Below are 21,321 nucleotides of genomic sequence, written 5' to 3'. Positions count from 1 at the left end.
TGTGGCTTTGGTCAAAGTCTTCTGTTCTCAGTTTAGGAGCTTAATGTTCCTTGGTACTTATGATTGACAGGGAAAGACAGGATACAAGATTCTTTAAAATAACAATGAAACAATATGAGATTTTATTAACTAACTTGCTCTAATTATCTGCATGAGATTTTTAATAAAAGGATCAGTCATACAGAAATAAGCTAACTGGCCTTTTGATGATGAGTAATAATGATATTGACAGTATGTACCATATTGAGCATTACCATCTCAGGCATTAACTCATTGAAGCTAAAACCTAAAAGGTAGGTACAATTATTTTCATTTCTGTATTACAGATGAAGAGATTAAGGCACAGAGAAGTAAAATATCCTACTCCATGTCACAAGCTGCTATATTCAGAGTCAATAGTCAAACTCAGTGACACTGGCTTTACAAATTTATTACTAAATAGTCACAGTGCCATATTGACAAGTAAAGCAACTGTCAGGTGCTGAAATGTAGGAGCAAGAGCAATACATAACATGTGTTCTACCTTCAAGAAACTAATAAGAATTTCTGCCTCAGGCCATTAAAGAAAAACTGGTTTGGGACTTGTCCTTTGCCATAAAATGAAAGAAAAAAGGAAATCCGGACAAAATATATCAAACAACTAATTTCATACCTTGGACAACAGGAAGGTGAGGGCTGTGATCCCTGAGATAAAGAAAACAAAATATGACCCCTACTATCAGTTTTCTGTCTGGAGGCATATTGGGGGCCATGGAACAGGATGGAGAAACCCATCATAGCATAGTGGTCTCATTAAATTTCAGAGACAAGATTAGAGTTCAGAGAGTCTGAGGCAGCTGTGTTTTGTATAATAGATAGAGAGCCAGAGAGGAAGGAATTAAACAGAAAAATAACTCCAAATATCTGCATAAGGGTCCCCTTCAGTCCTTAGCCAGATATCACACTGAGCATGCACTTGGTAAAATTTCACAAGACTCAGCTATCTGGGAGCTGGAGGCTTAACACCTCCCGGAGCCCACAGGGCTGGGAAAAATTTCAGTTCTGATGAGCCAAAGTGGAAAGAACTTGTTGGGTATATAGTAAATTCAACAGAGACCCTAGAAAGGCCTTGGTTTAATAGTAAGGTGAAACTAGCCCTAGAATCAAAATTACTTTAGACACACTCTGGTAAAACTTAAAAACAAAACGTGAAAGGATCAAGTACATCTAGAGCTGCCAAAATAATAGCCAACACTGTTTAAAGGAAAACAAGAAAATCTAGACACTCAACATGTAAAATTTATTATATCTACCATTCAATCAACAATTACTAGACATGTGAAGAAGCAAGAAAATATGACCCACAACTAAAATACCCACTGGAGAGAAGCAGACCCAGAAATGATGGTGATGATGACATTTGTAGACAGGGACTATAAGCAACTATTATACACATATTCAAAGATTTAAGAGAAATCAAAAACATAATGAAAAGAGAAATGGAAACTGTAGAAAAGGAATCAAATGTAATTCTATAACTGAAAAATACAATATATGAAATAAAAAATTCACCTTATGGGCTCATAGTAGATTAGATACTGCCAAATAAAAGATACATGAACTCAAAAAGATAGTAATAGAAGCAATTCAAACTGAAGATAAAATGAGGCTGAAGATAAAAAGGCTCTTATAAAATTAAGAATAGAGTCTCATTTTTAAATAAAAATGAACAGAGTCTCCATGACCTGTGGGACATCAAGCAGACTAACATATATGTAAATGGAGTCCCAGAAAATGTCAGGGTAATGGCAAAAAAACCTGAGGAATTAATGACTACAATTTTTCCAAATGTAATAACAACTATAAACTGACATATCCAAGAAATTCAATAAAACTCAGGCATGATAAATGACAAAAAAATCATTACAATCAACTAGGCAGAAAGCAGCAATACAAAAAAATTTAAAGCCTCCAGAGAGTCGAAACACATTATATAAAAAAGAAAAAGATAAGAATAATTACTGGCCAGGCGCGGTGGCTCAAGCCTGTAATCCCAGCACTTTGGGAGGCCGAGACGGGTGGATCATGAGGTCAGGAGATCGAGACCATCCTGGCTAACATGGCGAAACCCCGTCTCTACTAAAAAATACAAAAAAAAAACTATCCGGGCAAGGTGGCGGGTGCCTGTAGTCCCAGCTACTCGGGAGGCTGAGGCAGGAGAATGGCGTAAACCCGGGAGGCGGAGCTTGCAGTGAGCTGAGATCCGGCCACTGCACTCCAGCCTGGGCGACTGAGCGAGACTCCATCTCAAAAAAATAAAAATAAAAAATAAAAAATAAAATAATTACTGATGCTTTTGTGAGAAAATGCAATGTCTTGTAGAAGACAATGGGTGACATCTTTAAAGTGCATAAACAAAAATCTGCCTACCTAGAATTCTATAATCAACAAAAATATTCCTCAAAAATGAGGATGAAATTAAGAATTTTTTAGACAAAATTTGATGAGCAAATTTTTCACCACTATAAGAAATGTCAAAAGGAATTTATCAAGTCAAAATAAAATAATGGGAACTCAGATTTGCACAAGAGAGAAAGTTTCTAAATTAATAAATATGTAAGTAAGTTGGACGTGGTGGCTTATGCTTGTAATCCCAGTACTTTGGGAGGCCAAGGCAGGCAGATCATTGAGGTCAGGAGTTTGAGAACAACCTGACCAACGTGCTGAAACCCCATCTCTACTAAAGATACATAAATTAGCTGGGCATGGTGGTGTGCCCCTGTAATCCCAGCTTCTCAAGAGCCTGAGGCAGGAGAATCCCTTGAACCCAGGAGGCAGAAGTTTCAGTGAGCCGATATCAAGCCACTGCACTTGCCACTGCACTCCAGCCTGGGCAACAGAGTGAAACTCTGTCTCAATAACATAACGTAATGTAACATAACATAACATGACATAACATAACATAGCATAGTGAGTAAATATAAAAGGCATTTTTGTTTTTAAAATATCTTTAAAAGTAAATGGACTGTTCAAATAAAAAATAATAAAGATACAATGATATATTAGGAAAAAATGTACGATAACACCATAAAAGAAAAAAGAGAGTAAGTGGAAGTATACTATTGTAGAATCGTTAAATATATGAAATACATATTGAATGAAGACTGTGATAAATTAAAATGCATATTGTAAATGCTAGAGCAACCATTTTTTAAAAATGGTATAGCCAATAAGCCATAGAAAAGATGAGATGGAATTTGAAATGAAAAACCTCATATGAAATGAAAGGAAGAAAGGAACAGTGAAAGAACAAAGGAATAAAGAATAAAGTACAAAAAAATCAAGATGATATAATAGACAAACTCAATGTACCAGTAATTATATTAGGCATAAATAGACTAACCACACCCCATTAAAAGACAGGAATCATCAAACTGAATTTAAAAAGCAAGATTCAGTTATATGCTATTCACAAAAAAACACATTTTAAATATAAAAATAGCTAGGTTAGATATAAATGGATAGAAAAAGAGATACAGCAAATTCTGTATACGTGAAGGCTATCATAATTGTACTATCTGAAAAAGTTGGCTCAAAATAGAGAACATTATTAGAGAGGAGGAGAGATATTTTATAATGGTAAAATAATCTGTTCATCAATAAGACACAGTGATCTTAAAAGTGAATTCACTTGCCAAAGTGGGCGGATCACAAGGTCAGGAGTTTAAGACCAGCTGGCCAACATGGTGAAACCCCATCACTACCAAAAAAACAAAAATTAGCTGGGCGTGGTGGCAGGCACTTGTAATCCCAGGTGCTCTGGAGACTGAGGCAGGAGAATCGTTTGAGCCGGGGAGGTGGAGGTTGCAGGGAGCCGAGATTGCACCATTGCACTCCAGCCTGGGCGACAGAGCAAGACTCTGTCTCAAATAAATAAATAAATAAGTAAGTAAATAAATAAATAAATAAAAAGTAAATCCACTCAATTACAAGCTTTGAAAACTACATGAAGAAAAAACTGACAGAATTCAAAGAATACACACATCTATAGTTGTGGCTGGAAATTTCAACACTTCTCAGCAGTTGTTAGAACAAGTAGCTGGAAAGTCTGGATAGGGAAGATTCAAACAATACTATCAATTAAATTGATCAAATTGATATTACAGAATACTGCATTCAACAACAACATGGTGTACATTCTTTTCACATGGGGTATTCACCATGATAGACTATATGCTGGGTCATAAAAGCATCTCAACAAATTTAAAAGGATTAAAATTATATGAGATCTGTTTGTTGACCACCATGGAATTGGGTAAGAAGTCAAAAGCATTAAGATATCAAGAAAATTCCCAAATACTTGGAAATTAAATATCACACTTCTAAATAAGCCATAGATCAAAGAAGAAATCACCAGGAAACTAGAAGTTATTTGAACCTTATTGATAATAAAAACACAATATATCCAAGTGTATGGGATGAAGCTAAAGCAATGCTTAGATGGAAATGTGTAGACTAAATGCTTATGTTAGAAAAGAAGAAAGTTCTAAAATCAGTGATCTAGCTTCCACATTAAGAAGCTAACAACAACAAAAATATTAACCTTAAGTAGAAAAAACTAGAAATCAATGAAATAGAAAATAATAAATAATAGAGAAAAATCAATGAATTTTAAAACTGACTTTATGAAACAAAACTATAAAACTGATGAACTATCAGACTGGTCAAGAAAAAAGAGAAGATGCAAATTGGCAATCTCAGGTGTGAAACAGGACACATGACTACACACACGTTGTTAAAAGGACACAAAAGGACTCTAATGAACAAACATATACCAAAAAATTCAACAACGCAGATGACATGCATAAATTCCTTAAAAGACTAATTACTAATACTGATTCAAGAAGAAATAAAAAACCTAAATACCCCTATACATTAAATGAATTGAATTCATAAGCAAAAGCCTTTACTCAAAGAAAACCCCAGGCCCATGTAGTTCCCTAATTAATTCTGTCAAACATTTAAAGGATAAATAATAACACGACTATACAAACTTTAAGAAAACAAAGAGGTAAATACTTCCCAATTCATTTTATAAGCTGTATATGACACTGATATCAAAACCAAAGATATTTGTAAGAAAACTGTAGACCAATATCCTTCATGAATGTAGACACAAAAATTCTTAACAAAATGTAAGCAAATTAAATTCAGCAATATGTAAACTGGATAATATACTATGTTCAAGTGGCATTTATCTTAGGAATTTAAGGTTGGTTTAATATTTTTAAATCAATCAATATAATTTACCACATTAACATAATAAAGGAAAGCATATGATCATTTCAGGAGGTGCATAAAAAGCATTGCACAAAATTCAACAGCCATTCATAATAATGACTTTTGGAAAATTAGGAATAGTAACAGCTTCCTCAAACTGTTAAAAGGCAGTGATGCCAAATCTTCATCTTAATTATGAAAGATTGAATGCTTTCCTCCTATGATGAGGAATAAGACAAAGATTCCCATTCTCACCACTTCTATTTAAACATCATATTGCAAGTCCCAACTGGTGTAATTAGACAAGACAAAGAAATGAAAGATTACAGATTGCAAAGGAAGTAGTGAAATTATTATTATGAATAAACAACAGGATTGTGTACTGTCAACCTAAATAACTAAAAGAGAGAGGCTCTGTGAAACAAAGATGTGTATCTGGGAATAGAGCATTGCAATGGAAATATCTATGCCATAGTAAACTATGTGTGTATTCAGGGAGATAAAGAAGACAAAGCTTTTTCAAGGGAAAAATGAGGAAGATTACATAATTGTTTTGCAATAATGACCCTTGACTACAGAGATAAATAAGAAGGGTGTGATGGGTGCGCTAAAAGCCCAGACCTCATAACTGCACAATATATACACATCTTCTGCACTTGTACCCACTAAACCTATAATTTAAAAAAAAATTAAGAAAAAATAACAAGAGTGACACCTTCTGAGGTTGGACAGGTAGCTGCTGGGCAGGTGTACTTACAGAAGTAAGCTTTATGCAAAGTCGATGGTCCTTGTGCAAAGTTGTGGTTTTAGCAGTCTTTTTTGTTATCAGGCATGCAAGCATGAGAACCTTCTCTTCATGACCTTCCCTAGCTGTATTTGTTAGGGTTTTCATAACATTTATGGCTTCATTTTTATTCTGATAACTTTCACAGTGCATAGAAAATCCTAAGAAAACTACAAACATATGCTACTAGAAGTAAGAAGTAAACTTGGCAAACTTCACAATATATAAAACTAAAGTTTATGTATGTATAATAACAACTAGCAAATAATATTTTTAAAATAACATCAAAGAACATGAACTACTCAATAATAATTTTAGTAAAGTACACTTAGGAGTAAAGTAAAATTAAAGTAAAGTAAAATTAGGAGATTTTTAAGCAGACTTAAATAAATGAAAGACAAATTTTGAAAAAGGAGAAAAAAAGTTTGAGGGCTTACTCTGATTTCAAAAACTTTCCATTCACCTACAAGAATCAAAGTCATGTGGTATTGGCATATTGGCATAAGAATAGACAGATCAGTGGAATAGAATAGGTATGTGCATATATGGTCACCTAATTTTTTACAAAAGTACAAGGTTATTCAATGGGAAAAGGATAGTCTTTACAACAAATAGTGTTAAAACAGATATCCTTAAGGGGAAAAAAATGAACCTTAGCCCTTACTTCATACCCTGCACAAAAATTAACTCAAAATGGATCATAAACCTAAATGTAAAATCTTAAACTATGATAATTATAGAAGAAAATATAGGAGAAAAATCTTTTGACCTCAGGTTAGACAAACATTTCTTAGATTACTAAAGGAACTAACCACTTAAAGAAATTGATAAATTGGACAGCGTCAAAAGTAAAATTTCCACTCTTTGGAAGATACCATTAAGAAAATGAAAGGCAAACCACAGAGGAGAAAATACAGTGCATACATCTGACAAAGAACTTGTAATTATTACAACTCAATTAAAAGGAGACTAACAACTTAAGAAAAAATGAGCAAAATATTTTAACAAACATTTCACAAAGAAGATACACCAATCCCCAATAAGTACATGAAAAGGTGTTTGAGATCATTAGTCATCACTGAAATACAAATTAAGTCTAGGTGTGGTGGCTCACACCTGTAATCCCAGCACTTTGGGAGGCCAAGGCCAGCAGATCACTTGAGGTCAGGAGTTTGAGACCAGCCTGGCCAACATGGTGAAACCCCAACCCTACAAAAAATACAAAAATTAGCCAGGTGTGGTGGCACTCTACAAAAAATACAAAAATTAGCCAGGCGTGGTGGCACGCACCTGTAGTCCCAGCTACTCAGGAGGCTGAGGCACAGGAATCACTTGAACCTGGGAAGTGAAGGCTGCAGTGAGCCGAGATTGCGCCACTGCACTCCAGCCTGGATGACAGAGCGAGACTCCGTCCCAAAAAAAAAAAAAAGAAAAGAAAAAGAAATACAAATTAAAACCAAGACAAGACATTGCTAACACTCACTAAAATGTCCAGAATAAACAAACTATGCAACAATGTGGATGAATTCCCAAATCATTATGCTGAGCAAAGGAAGCTAGACACAAGAGATCACACTGTATGATTCCTCTCATGTAAAAGTACAGGAAAGGCAAGCCTAATCCATAGTGACAGGAATCAAACCAACGGTTGCCTGAGACGGGGGTGGGAAGGAATGGACTGAAAAGGGCCATGAGTGAACTTTTAGGAGTGATGGAAATGTTTCGCATCTTATTGCTGTGGTAGTTACACAAGTGTGTTCGTTTGTCAAAACTTGTCAAATGTACACTTAGAATGAGTATTTTCTATTCTATTCAAATTTTGCATAAAAAGCAGCTAAGTATTTTGTTGTTCATGATAGAAGCAATATTAGCACTTACTGTTATCCAGCTCTTTTCCAAGGTGTTGCAGCACTATGAATTCCTTCAGTCACTCAGAGAATTAGGAAATTGGCATGGGTTGTTTTGATCTGATTGGGCATCACAATAGGAGCTGACCTTTCTGTCTTCTGAGCTCTCACTTTGGATCTCATGATTTGTTCCTGGTGTGTAAGTCCTAGCTCTCCTATTTGGGCCTCCTTAAGGTTGGGTGCTTAGCCCAACTATCACAGTCCTTTGCTTAAAACTTTCTCCTCAGCTCCTTTTACGAACGTAGTTATAAGTTGAATGAATGCATGCCTGGAGAGCAATTGAGATGGACGACTGTGGAAAGCGCTGCTTTTCCTATTAGTAGAGATATTCAAGAAAAGGCTCAACAGCCACATATTAGGGATATTATGAAGTGATTTAAAACATTAGATGATGGTTGGACTAGAGAAGTTCTCTCCCAGTCCTGATTATGCGAAAAGAAAACTTCCAAGGGGAGGAGACATTTCTCCAGGGGGACGTGAGTCTAAATATTAGGAAGGTCAGTAGCTATTCTGACAACCTACCCACCACAGACAGAGTGGGATTCACTACTAAACCAGCAGAGTGGTTAGATGTCTGTCACCAGGCACGTGGGGCTGAATCAGAAGAAAGAGAAAGATATCATTTTGGAAATTTACAAATGAGACAGGAAATCTAATAAAAGGGATTTCAAAAAGCACATATTCATATGAGAAGTTCCCTGGAAAGAAGAGATGGGTGCTGGTGCGGGCAGGGGCCATCTGAGGATGGCAGCTTCACGGAATTGCCCTCTCACTCCACTCTGGGGCCACGACTCCCCACTCCTGTGGTCTTCTCCCTAAGATGAGTAAATACGAATTCAGAACCAAGTAAAACGGCCTACACATCCTCTCACCAGACTCTTTTGCTTATAATCATCATCATTACCTTAAAGCCAAAGTTTACTCATCTGTAAAATGAGGATAATAATAATTATAGAATCATTGTGAGGCTCTGATAAGATCATACCTGTAAGTGTTTAGTACAGGCTCATAGAAAGTACTTAGTAAATCCTGGCTATGATTGTGGTTATGATTTTGTTACATGTTTCATCATTAAACCATATATCATTTCCTCCAGAGACAAAAAGTAGGAATGCTATTTCCCAATCTCTGTACCATGCTCACAGCGAAACAGCCTGTGCCATCCACTAACATATCCATAAACAATCTCCACTGCATTCCAATCAGGAACTTAGGGAAAATGAGGCTTTTTTCTTGTTAAGCTTTATCTGCAGAATCTCAAGTAGTTTTTAGCTGTGCTCTTTTATATTCCAGTCAACCTCATTTCCACAGATGTACTCCCCTAGATTGAAAGTTCTGTGAAAGCAGGCACGGAAATTATGCCCACCACTGTTTCTCCAGGGCCTAGCAAGGTACTTGGCACTTTGTGGGAGCTGAGTAGATATAAGATGAATGAATATGATGCCCTTTCCAAAATCCTTCTACGCAAGTCTCACTACATTAGCCTCTGCCCTGCTATGTATACAAAAATGAGTGAAAGGTTGATACACTGTAAACCTAACTGTGATCATCGAGTAGTCATTTAACCTCTTTACAGCAGCTGGGTGACTATTTCTCAGCTATATGAAATTATTAAATAAGAAATAATTCATGTTTCATGTTCCATGTCCTCCATCATGAGGCCTTTTTACCGGTTTAATTAGTAAAGGACAGCACACTTTCCTCCCCACCTTTTGTCAAGAATTCTAAAGGCTTTAGAGAAAAATGACTCAGGAGGTGAAACAGCAGGACTCCTGGTGTGATTTATAAACTTGTCACTGGAAACTATTTCAGGATCTGCAGCAGCAAATCTCAAGCATCGTTTACCTTGCCCATAATTCTGGAGTTTGAGTATAAATGATGAAACAGCTAATGGCATGTTACCCCACAAAGTAGCATTAGCTTCCTTTATCATCATCAGCTGTTTTTTTCACAAAAATGTGTAAATTGCAGTTTATCTCACCGGAGAAGCATTGGTCAAATGTACTTTAATTATATTTTGTGTGGCTACTGAGAATAATCACTGTTTCTTCATCATAAGGAGTGTCCTAAAAAATTACATTAATGAGGGTCAACCACAAACAGCAGTGGGAATTTAGCTACCTTTAAATGCTAAATTTGCCCCTCAGCTTTGTAGATTCCCTATAAATGAATTTCTTTGGGTCAGGATGTTTCCCTGAGCGTTGGCATTTAGTGGATATTCCTTGAATCAACCTTGTACTTTAAGTGAAGTGTATTTGCATTAAGAGCATATTCATTTCCCAGGCTGCTGCTAACACATTTGTTTCCCTTTGTTTTGGAATTCACAAAGCTTTTCATGGTTTGCTCATTCATTCCCTTACTGCATAATGATTTTCAGTAGGTTATATTTTAGAAGGTTTTGTGTCAAAAAAAAAAAATATTTGCATCTCTTCATCAGGTAGTCAGTTAAAGAGGCTGTATTGAGCTGCCAAATGGGACACTGCCAGGTGACCAGGAAAGAAAAGCCTACTTGCATAAATAAAATGAAAGCATATTAGAACATTTAGGTAACATTCACCTGATTTTTCACTGTTGTCAACTTCTAACTGTGTTTCATCTTCAAGGATTATGGTTTGAAGCGAGGATAATTCGCCTTGTTTTTGTCTTCCTTGTAGTTCTTCCCTTAGAACCTGGTTTGGGAAAAACCTCACTAATATTTTGTAGCATCAGCCAAGTAGTTGTCATCTTTTTTGTAACCAATTGCCTTACACAAAAGCATAGGCACACTTATTTTGGATAAATCCATACTGTCTGACAAATAAGCAAATATGGAAAATATAAAGGAATCCAAAGGCTCTCACACTCAGATCAATTTTCTTCATTGGCCAGAGCTGCCTCTAAAGAAATTCATTTGACACCGTCTTCATTTTTCTGAACATGATACATATTATTCATTAGCATTTAAGCTTATATTTAATACACATTTTCAGATAGGATTTTTCTAGTAGTGAGACTTTTTTATATGTTTACCTACTATTATCCATGGTAGAGTTTCTTGTGCCCTTGACACTATGATATCTGGAAATGAAAAAAGCCCATTTTGGTTCAGATTCTTGGTCCCTCTAGCTATAATTCTACTGCTGACAGCGGCCCCTAGAGGCATTTTGTGGAGGGCCGCTGCCACTTTGACATCACCCCTAAAATTGTTGGGCACACCCTCTCTAAAATAATTTTATTTCTCAATATCGCTTAATCACTATGAATTTATACTAGAGTCCTTTAAAAGAACAATTTTAGCCTGCCCTACTTGTTGGGAAGAAGAGGGGAAATTAACAGCATCTTATAACTGGAAGGACCTTTATAGGTTCCCAAGACTGATTCCAATTCCAAATAATACTACCAGTCCACAAGTGGACCTGCTTATAGAGAAACACCTGTTGCTTCTGTTTTTTGTCTCATATCCAGTTAGTTTCCCATTCACAGCAAAACATTCCCTTCAATCTCAAGGAAACTCAACCTTTTTGATTATTAGTATAGTTTCATCCAAGTTTGAATAGGTAAAATATCCTCTTTTTCTTGCCTATAATTTTTAAACCTTTTTAAAGGTTGTAAAGAATTAGGTAGTCAAGACTTCTTATAAAGCCAGGGTTTCTTTTTTCCTAGACTCTTCGTGCTTAAGTGCTCTATGATAACATGTAGATGTTATAAATTCCTCAGCTTGGCCATGTGGAAGTGAAAACCACTGGTCAGGGGTGTGTGGATTCTCCCTTGTGACCTCTCTCATATTACTGTGAACCAGTTGGCCTCCAATACCATAAGCATTAACAATGGCTGACAAAATTGGGACTCCAGCTCCATTGTGTCACCTGGGCATCCGTGCAGCAGTCCTGCCAAACAGTCCTGCTAAACTATTCCAATTTCAGATGGGAATTTGATCAGAAACAGCATTTTCATGTAATGCTTCCCACTTGTCTAATTCCCTTGTTTCTGCTTTGCCAACATAATGAGCGGTGGGCATGAAGAGGTGGGGAAGATGTTTAAGTTCAAATGTCGTCTCTGCTAAAACCTGACTTCCACTGCACTGTGGCTTTATAACCTCCTTGTGTTTGTAGCCAGCTATCAAAAATCTGTCCATTTGAACATGATTATACTAAAGCATGATTATTTTAAAGCTTTCATTATAAACTCTACACTGGAAATAATCTTTAGAGTGTTTTCAGGTTTGAAAACCCATATGCACTGAATGTTCTCATGGTGTGCTCTGTCAGAAACAATTTTTAATGATGTTTTCTCAGTGAGCATCATTCCCCAGGTGTGGAGAGAACTGCAGAAAGGCATTTACAAGGAGTCACGCTGGCTCAGATAGGTGAAGGAAGAACTTTATTGACGTCAGACCATGAAAAGAGAGTGGGCAGTAAATTCTATATAGACAAAGGTGAAAACAATAAACTGAGCCTGATATATAAACATGAGTACAATTCAAAATAGAATGGTAAGGAGGTGTGGATGTTTCTTTATCACTATATATGTTTTTGACACACCTGCACACACAGAAAATTATAAACTCAAAGATAATGAACCTAGAGTCATGTGGAGGGTGTGAGGTGGGTCAAAAGAGAAATAGAGGATATTAAGGAGTATAGGTAGGTATTGAAGAAGAGCTGCATTTTATACACATACAGACACATGCACACATATATACCTATATATACTCTTTCTGTCTCTCCATATATACATATATATTTATATTTTTGCACATGTAAATACATATATGTAATGTATATTTATTTTCCCCCAATACTCCTCATACCTAGAGACCATGAACTACATACAGAGGGAAGGCATACTTTCTACCTGAAGGCCAGCCCTTACATTGGTGATCAGTTTGTTCAGTGCTCTTGATCATTAGAGTATGTGTATAAAATCATGGATGGGAACTTTGTGAGCCATTTAACTTTTGCAAGAAGCATATGAATGTGATTGTTCTTTTAGAGTTTGTTAGGTGGGTGGTGGTAAAGTAATACAGTTTTCTAGATGATAAAATCATGAATCTCATACATTTCAAAAATTTTATTCAATCATTAATTAATGAGAATATCAGTAAGATGTTAAACAAATTTAAAGAGCATTTGAAAAACCAAGTCTATGCAACTTAATAAATATACATTAGGATAAAATTGCTGGGTTAGATAAAAACTGGTTAATGTCTTAGAAGCCAATAAACAGTAACTTTTGAGATATCTGTTCTATGGGACAAAATTCATTTTCATCTCTTTTAGACATCTGTAAGTTAACATGTAACTTCACTAAATCTGGGGCCTTTAATCAACAGTAAGCAGTGAGTCAAAATAAGTAGATTCTAATAAATAATCTTTGAGTGAACTTGGCCCTGGAATGACATTGAAAGAATGTACTGCCTACCTTTTTGCTTTATTTTTAAGTCATGAATAATTTTTGTAAGAGTGGAGAAAGGTATAAGAACATTCTGAGTAGTACATAATAGTGTTTGGATCTCAACTTGTATACTGCTATATGTTTACATGGTTTTGGTAAGGAGCACTGGCTTGTCATTCTCCAAGGCAGAAGCTGAGAGTAGAAGCCCCAGAAAGTGGGACTGACTTACCGTAAGTTGCTGCAGAAAAGAAGGATGGAGTCAATCTTTATTTCTGCTTTTGTCCCATTACACGTTAATAATTTTTTTCATTTATCCATTTAGTGATTCAACAAATATCTGTTAAGCACCCACTATGTGCCAGGCATTGAGGATTGGGATGAAAAAGCCCCTGCTCTTAAGGAGCTTACATTCTAGCAGAAAAGACAGACAACAAATAAAAAAACCATGATAATATTGTTTCAGCTGGTAAATAGTGCTATGAAAAAGAAAACAAGAAGCAGCATCAAGGTAAGGGAGAAAATGAGTGACCACATGGAGGGGTGGACTTTAGATTGAATGGTCAGGAAGTCCCAGGAGGACTTTCAGGCCTGCAGAGTGTGGCCTGGCCAGAGCGACGGGCTCAACATCAAGTAGGGCTGCCATTCATCTTCTGGCCACTGTGTGAATGTAATTCAAGTCTTCACTGTATTTCATGGTCCAGGATACCTCCAACCCAAGTTTCCATCTCCTTGTCATAAAGTAGAATAGGGGTGGAAGATCAGAGCTGCAAACAAAGCAATTCATACAAATGGTTTCCCACTGCAGAAGACACATTTACTGGGATAGGGCAGTGAGAGAAGGTACAGAGCATGGATTTCAGATCAGAGACACATGGGTTTGAATCCTATTTCTACCACTTATTACTGTATGACATTAGACAAGTTACAGAGATCTATTTTCCATCTGTTAAAGACACATGAAGATCCCTCCCTCATGGGGCCAATTCAATGAAATCATCTCCAGAAAGTCCTCAGTACACAGAAAGCACTCAACAAGTAGTGACTATTATTCTTGCAATTCCCCTATATGGGGAGTCTGTAGTATCATCCTCATGTAGTACTGATTAACTAGTCCTAGTTACTGCTGCCACACAGTTTTACAACCTTACAGAAAGATGACTCATTATCACACAGTTCGGATACCCTGGGACCTGCAAGTCCACCAGAGGTGTTGGTGTTGACCTAAACTATGTGGTCAAAATTATCCCCATAGCCAAGCCAAGGTTTCCAAAGAGACCGAAGGTACATAGGCTTAGTGGCACACCTAAAACTTTTTCACCCAAGTTTGCAGATTCTTGGGTAGCTTGAGAGTTTAGAAACTAAAACTAGAACACTTTTAATGGATTTTTGAGGATTCCTTTTTTTTTTTTTTTTTTTTTTTTTTTTACTTTCTGGTCCTGTCTTGTCCTTTGTTTTCCTTTCCTTTTTGCCCCCTCTTATGAGTTGAGTTGCTTTTTCTTCTAGGGAGCTATGTGTTAGGAAACTGTTAATGAACTGCTTTTGAGTCTAATTTTCAGTAAGATTTAATACAGTAGGGATTAAACTGCCCCCTTGAAAAGAGAGATTAAGTGTCTGCAAATCCCATGAATTGATTTTCTAATTGTTTTGGTAATAATGTGTGTTTTTTTTCATTTGCTAATGTTGCTGAAAATAATAATAGTTTTGATTAAATTTTAAATGTATTTTTAGTATTTTAAGGATTCTAGAGGGACTAAGTTTTCTTGCAGGGAATATGTTAAGACCATAACATTCTTCCCTAACCCATAATTATGATCAGGGAATGTCTATAATACATTCCATGGCAATTAAATTGCATACCCCAGACTGTTCAAGATGTGTTTATAAAAGGAGAAATGGATTTCCCACAGCTGCTCGCCTGTGAATGCATCCTTCACACAGAACCACAGTAGCCAGTGTATGTACTAAAATAACAGACTTGAATTTAAACTTTCAGTGCTTTCGAATGTCTTTCAAAAACTTCTCATAACACAAATTGCTTAATTTGTGTACATGAAAACTCACTGATTACATATGAATGAGAGTCAACCTACAATAATGGGGACTTTGAGAATCTTTGTGTATGTGCCCACCCATCTCTTCAGGAATTAGCAGGTATTCAGTCTTGTTCCAACATTCTGCACAAGCCGCAGTCATTAGTGAGAGCACCCTGTGAAGGCTGGAATCTGCTGTGAACAGTGTGGGGCACCTCGGGTATTTTTTATAATATTCATCAGATGGTCTTCACCCAGTCACGTAGCTGGAAAATATTTTCTGTGAGATGAATGTTTACAGAAAAAAAAAAAGAAAGATTCATAGAGAATAAGAAGGAGCAAGGGAAGGGGGAAGAGGGAAAATAATCCAAACCAGGGTCAGGTCTGTGATACAGACTAGAATCACAGACCAGCTGTTCCATCTTTAACAGCGATCGTCACAACCTTGATTTATTAAATTGGAATTTAAATCCTCCAAGTTGTAATGAATTGATCATGATGCTGTTGCTATGGACTGGTTCATCTTTGTGGCTGTATAACAACTATAATAAAGAATTAATTGAGCACCTACTAATCCTCACAAGCTTCTTGGAAGCTGGATATCATTAGCCCTATTTCATAATTGAGAAAACTAAAGTTGAATGGCTTTACATCATTCTTTCAAAGTCACTCAGTTTTTAAGCAGAAGAATTTGAATTTGAACCCAGCCCTACCTGCCTCTAAACCCCATATTCTCTCAGCTGTATCTCCCTGCCTAGGTGCAACGGCTCCTTGGCTGACATGCAGAAGGATATGTCTTCACATTCTTAAACTCCAGACCTCCCTTGGAAATAATTTCCTAATGGTGAAACTGCCCTAATAATGCTGTAGTTTGTTTCCAAGGGAGAATATTTGCCTTCAGAGCAAGCTCCTTCTACCAGCTTTCTATTTCATAAATGCATTTTATGACTCCCTCTTCAGAGCTCATATACCTGTCAGAAGATCCTGTGCAATTTATCCCTGGGGATAGTTAACATTCCCCCCGACCCACCCACCTTGCGATGTCAGGTGCTCTCAGAAATGGAAGTGCAGGATCTCCCTCAGTGCCTGTCTTTTAGATCAGTAGCTGTCACTGATAAAATGTCCTTGGAACTAAAGAGACAAAGTTGCAAGCCAGCCGGTGGGCCCACCCTGGTATATCCTGCAGTTACCAGCATTCTCACTAGTGAGAGAAGATGTTTTGGAGTTGTTTTAGTTTTGTAGAACGTTCATGGGAACTTAGATGATATCTGAGGAAATGCCTTCTTCAAGTCACTAGTTCTAAAGGAAGGCAGCCAAATTCCTTCAGTCTGAGAATTTTGGAGCTCTGAAGAGGGCATGGACAAATATTTCTTGCCTCTCTTTTTGAAATACGGAATTTGGAGCCTTTGTCTGTCAACCACCATGCAGTATCTTTAAGAAGCCCTGACTGGGAAGGAAACAGCCCCAAGTGTTCCAAGCTGTCTGCTGGAATAAAATGTCCCTTCCTGTTTCCTGATATCCACAATCCTAATTCATCCTCCATTCACCCTCAGTGACTTCTTTTCTTTGAAGGTTTTTACTCTGTCCTTGTACATGAATTTGACATTCACCTGATGCTCTGTGGGGTCCAGAGAGCATGTACTCCCCACCAGCTTCAACTAATTCTAAAATGTCACAGTTTCTGTTAAAGTGCTTTCTAGCTACTACCAGAATAAACATACAGATTTGTCTCCCCTGGGTGTGCTGTGAGTTCATGGCATAAAGTATTTTCTGGTTTTAAAATGGACTTCTGGCCTGTAATCCCAGCACTTTGGGAGGCCAAGGTGGGTGGATCACGAGGTCAGGAGATCGAGACCACCCTGGCTAATGCGGTGAAACCCTGTCTCTACTAAAAACACAAAAAATTAGCCAGGGGCATGGTGGCAGGTGCCTGTAGTCCCGGGAGGCCGAGCTTGCAGTGAGCCAAGATCGTGCCACTGCACTCCAGCCTGGGCGACAGAGCAAGACTCTGTCTCAAAAAAAAAAAAAAAAAAGACTTTGAGCTTTTCTGCTGGGAAGTGTGGTTATCTGTGCCTTCTGGAGGTCAAGATGTCATCACCTGGCCCTGGTCCCTCTCACTTCTCCCCAGACTGGACCTCTTCTCCAGCTGTATACTCACCTTCGTGGTTGTTCACACAATTTCTCCTTCAAGTTTTTTGGAGCATCTCCCTAAGGTGCAGCTCTAGTCACCCCACCTTCCTATTCATCTCCCGGCCACCATGGCTCCACATTTGTGAACTACATTCAGTCTATTTTCAGCCTTACATTTAGGACCTTCACAAGTGGTTGCCAACTTTATCTGCCAATAATTAGCCCAAGTTACCCCCCAATATCAACCAAACTGGAATGCTCGCATGTTCTGTTCATCTGGAAACCTGTGCCTATATCTGTGTGTTGACATCCTAAGTATTCCACCCCAGAACAAGGGGTTTCTGGGAGTAGATAGGGGAAAACTCTGGTACGAAGTTGTAAGAACTTGGGTTGGGCTTGGAGAAAACCTAGATGGCATCCTGGGGCAATGGATGGCTCAAGAACAATAGCAATGTCCAGTCCACAAGACAGGAAGTAGGGGATTCAAAGAGGGAAATCCTAGCAATGTGGTTACCAGAAACATAGAAACATCCGTCCCCTTCCCTAATATAGTTATTGGATATAATAATAATTGTCTTTTTATAATACATGACTTAGCAGGAGGCAAAATAAGCGAATTCCTCAGAGGTGAGAAATAATAGAAATAATGAAAATCTATAGAAGTAGGAAAACCCTGGGGCCTGGCATTTGTCTGCTAATCCCTGTTTGCCTAGATCATTGGGTTTTACTGAGCAGTGAGTGCCTCTAGGACAAGTACAAAACTTGGGGCCACTAATGTGCTTTATAAGATATTGATTAACTTTAGACTTATTAAGATGAATATGTAACCTATAATTTCCAAGGTCCCCACTGCAAGAATTGAAATAAAGCATGTAACTTCCAAACTATAGAGTTGGGGAGAAAATGAATGAGAGGAGGGAAAAAAATCAACCCAAACGAAGGCAAGAAAGAAAGAAAAAAAAAAGAAACCTAGAAAACACAATAAACAGATAGAAGCAAAAACAAATTCAACTCTAAACGATTCATAAGAGAAACTCCTAAAAGTATGAGACAGAGAAAGGCTGCCAGTAAAACGATAGGAAAGGACATACCAGGGTAATACTCTGCAAAAAGAAGCAGGTGTGTCTATCTTAAATATTAGGAAAAACTAGACTTCCAGAACAAAAAGCAATGCTACAGATGAATTTTCAATTTTCCAGGGATACCTAATTTTAAATTTGTATACCCCTAACAACATAACTTTGAAATATATTTTTAAAATTACTGGAACTACAATATATTCAAAATCACAAAGGGACATTTTCACACATCTCTCTCAAAACTGATGGGTCGAATACACAATAAATCAGTAAGGAGTTAAAAGGTTTGAAGAACACAATTAAGAAGCTTGATCTAATGGACTTACATGAGCACTGAAAGCACATTCTCTTCAAATACATATGGAACATTTACAAAAATGTATCATATAATAGGCTATAGAGCAAACATCAACAAAATTCAAAGAATCTGTATCATATAGTCAATGTCCTCTAACAGTTAAATTAGAAATCAATAATGAAAAAATAACTTAGAAAACGTCATACTTTTGAAAATTAAAAAATGCATTCTAACTCATGAGTCGAGGAAAAAAGTCAAACTACAAATGAATAAATATTTAGAACTGAATTGTCATGAAACTACTAATGGGAACTGGTGAGCTACAGCTAAAGCAGTATCGAGGGAAGATTATAGCCTTACTGCAGATACTAGAGACAAAGTACGTCTGCAGAGTAATAAACTGAGTGTTTAACTCCAAAAATTAGGGAAAAAAAGCAAGTAAATTCAAAGAAAGGAGAAGTAAAATAATATAAGCATAATATAAACTTAGAAGCAGGAATCAATGGAAGAATAACTACTAAATAATAGAAAGTATCCAAAAAATGAAAGTCATCATCTTTTCTTTTTCTTCAAAATACTAATAAAACTGACAAACTGCAAGCAAGATTAAAAAAAAAAAAACGAGAAAACACTGATAATCAACATCAAGAATGAAAAAGAGGGCATCACTATAGGTGCTGCAGACATCAACGAAAATTAAAAATAGGATATTACTGACAACTTCATGCCAATTATTTTGAGCATTTGGGCAAAACTCACAAATTCCTAGACAAATGTAATTTCCATAGTTAATTCAAGAATAAGTAGAAAACCTGAATAGCCCAATAACCATGAAAGAAATTGAATCATTAAAATTGTTATCATAAAGAAAACATCAGACTTTGACGGCTTTGTTAAAAGTTCTACAAAATAACCAGGAAATAAATAATTCTAATCTTACACAAACTATCCCAGAATGTATATAAAAAAGAACGAAAACCATGTTATGAATCAGACACATCCTTGATACTAAAACTGGAGAGTCACAAATAGAAAATGTAGGTTTTTCAAAATGAAAATTTACAATAGCAACAAAATATATAAGCCATCAAAGAAAGAAAACTAACAAAAGATATGTAAAACTGTTATAAAACTTTAAAGACATTACAGAAGACAAATAGAAACATATATCAACACACCATTTTCATGGATAAGAACACAATATTCTAAAAAAAAGATGTTAGGTTTTCCCCCAGTTTAAAATAGATATTACCACAATTCTGATCAAAATCCAAAAATACTTTTGGAGTATATTTAGATGGTTCTAAAATTTATCTGAAAGAGCAAATGGTTCTGAATAATCAAAACACTCCTGAAGAAGCAGGAAGAGAAAGTGAGGGAATTTGTCCTAAGGGATATCAAGGATTCTAAAGTAATAGCAATTAAGATAGTGTGGCATTGTTGCAGAGATAGACAAATAGATCATTGAAACAATTAGCACAAAAATAAACATATAAGGAAAGTTAATATGGCACAATCGGTACCACAGATCAGTGGGGAAAGACGATGTACTACTAATCAATAAATGTTTCTAGACAATGGAAAACTGAAAATAGAATCCTACCTCACACCCAACACGAAAATCATTTCCTATTCTGGGTGGGTGAGAACTTAAAAACAAAAATAAAATCTTTTTAAAATTCAGATTGGAATATCAGAGAATATCTTTATAATATTAGGGTAAGGAAGGACTTCTTAAGACATAAACAGTACAAATCTTACAGGAAAAGATTCATAAATCCAACTACGTTGAAAGTAAGAACACTTACTCATCAAAACACACACTAAACAGGGTAAAAAGATGAGCCACAAACTGGGAAATGATATATACAAACTTACTAACAGAAGAGTAGTATCTAAATTATGCCAAGAACTCTTACAAGTCAATAAGAAAAAGACAAATCCATTGAAAAATGGACAAAATGCATGAACAAGAACTTCACAAAAGAGAAAACACACATAAATGACAAAAAAAAATCCATAGTTAAAAACATACTTAATCTCACAATTAGTCTCACTTTTAAAACTGAGAATGAGCTAACATTTCACACTCACCAAATTTACAAAAATTAGTTTGACAATATCAAGTGCTGTAGACTATGTGAAGCAAGAGAATGACTCATATACTAACAGTGTCAGTGTAAATTGAAAAGGAAAACATTTTGGAATTGCATGGTAAAATTGAACACACACATACTCTATAGCCCAGCAAACCACTCCTACATTCAAAGCCTTGAGAGTGTTGGTAGCAACACGTAACAGAAAACTGGAAACAACCTAAATGACCATTGTTGGTAAAATGGATAAAAAATAAATACAAAGAGGTAATGTACTGCAATAAAACATGCAAATACTACAGCTAGACACAACAGCATAGATAAATCTTATCTATGTTTGGATGGAAAAAGCAAGCTGAAGAAAT

General features: G+C 36.4%; 3 protein-coding genes across 17 annotated transcripts in view; 1 reads left to right on the top strand and 2 right to left on the bottom strand.

The window, feature by feature from the left end:
• Positions 1 to 21,321, bottom strand: part of LOC126960839 (cytochrome b-c1 complex subunit 7) — a 1,171,628-nt gene that overhangs the window by 890,082 nt on the left and 260,225 nt on the right. Inside the window, exon 1 of one of the 15 annotated variants that reach the window (XM_050800597.1) lies at positions 12,721 to 12,724. The exons of the other annotated variants lie outside the window; for them this stretch is intronic. The gene's annotated coding sequence lies outside the window, so the exon portion shown is untranslated. Of the gene's footprint in view, positions 1 to 12,720; positions 12,725 to 21,321 lie in introns of those variants that run through there. 15 annotated transcript variants of the gene reach the window in all.
• The window catches only part of TSPYL5 (TSPY like 5), a 321,724-nt gene that overhangs the window by 168,545 nt on the left and 131,858 nt on the right, over positions 1 to 21,321 (bottom strand). The window lies entirely within an intron of this gene.
• The window catches only part of CPQ (carboxypeptidase Q), a 498,229-nt gene that overhangs the window by 475,266 nt on the left and 1,642 nt on the right, over positions 1 to 21,321 (top strand). The gene's annotated exons all lie outside the window — the stretch shown is intronic.

This window comes from Macaca thibetana, chromosome 8 (genome assembly GCF_024542745.1).
Source record: "Macaca thibetana thibetana isolate TM-01 chromosome 8, ASM2454274v1, whole genome shotgun sequence".
NCBI classification, from domain to species: Eukaryota; Metazoa; Chordata; class Mammalia; order Primates; family Cercopithecidae; genus Macaca; species Macaca thibetana.
Note: the sequence above shows the minus strand (reverse complement) of the source record. Positions and strands in the feature narration are given on the sequence as shown.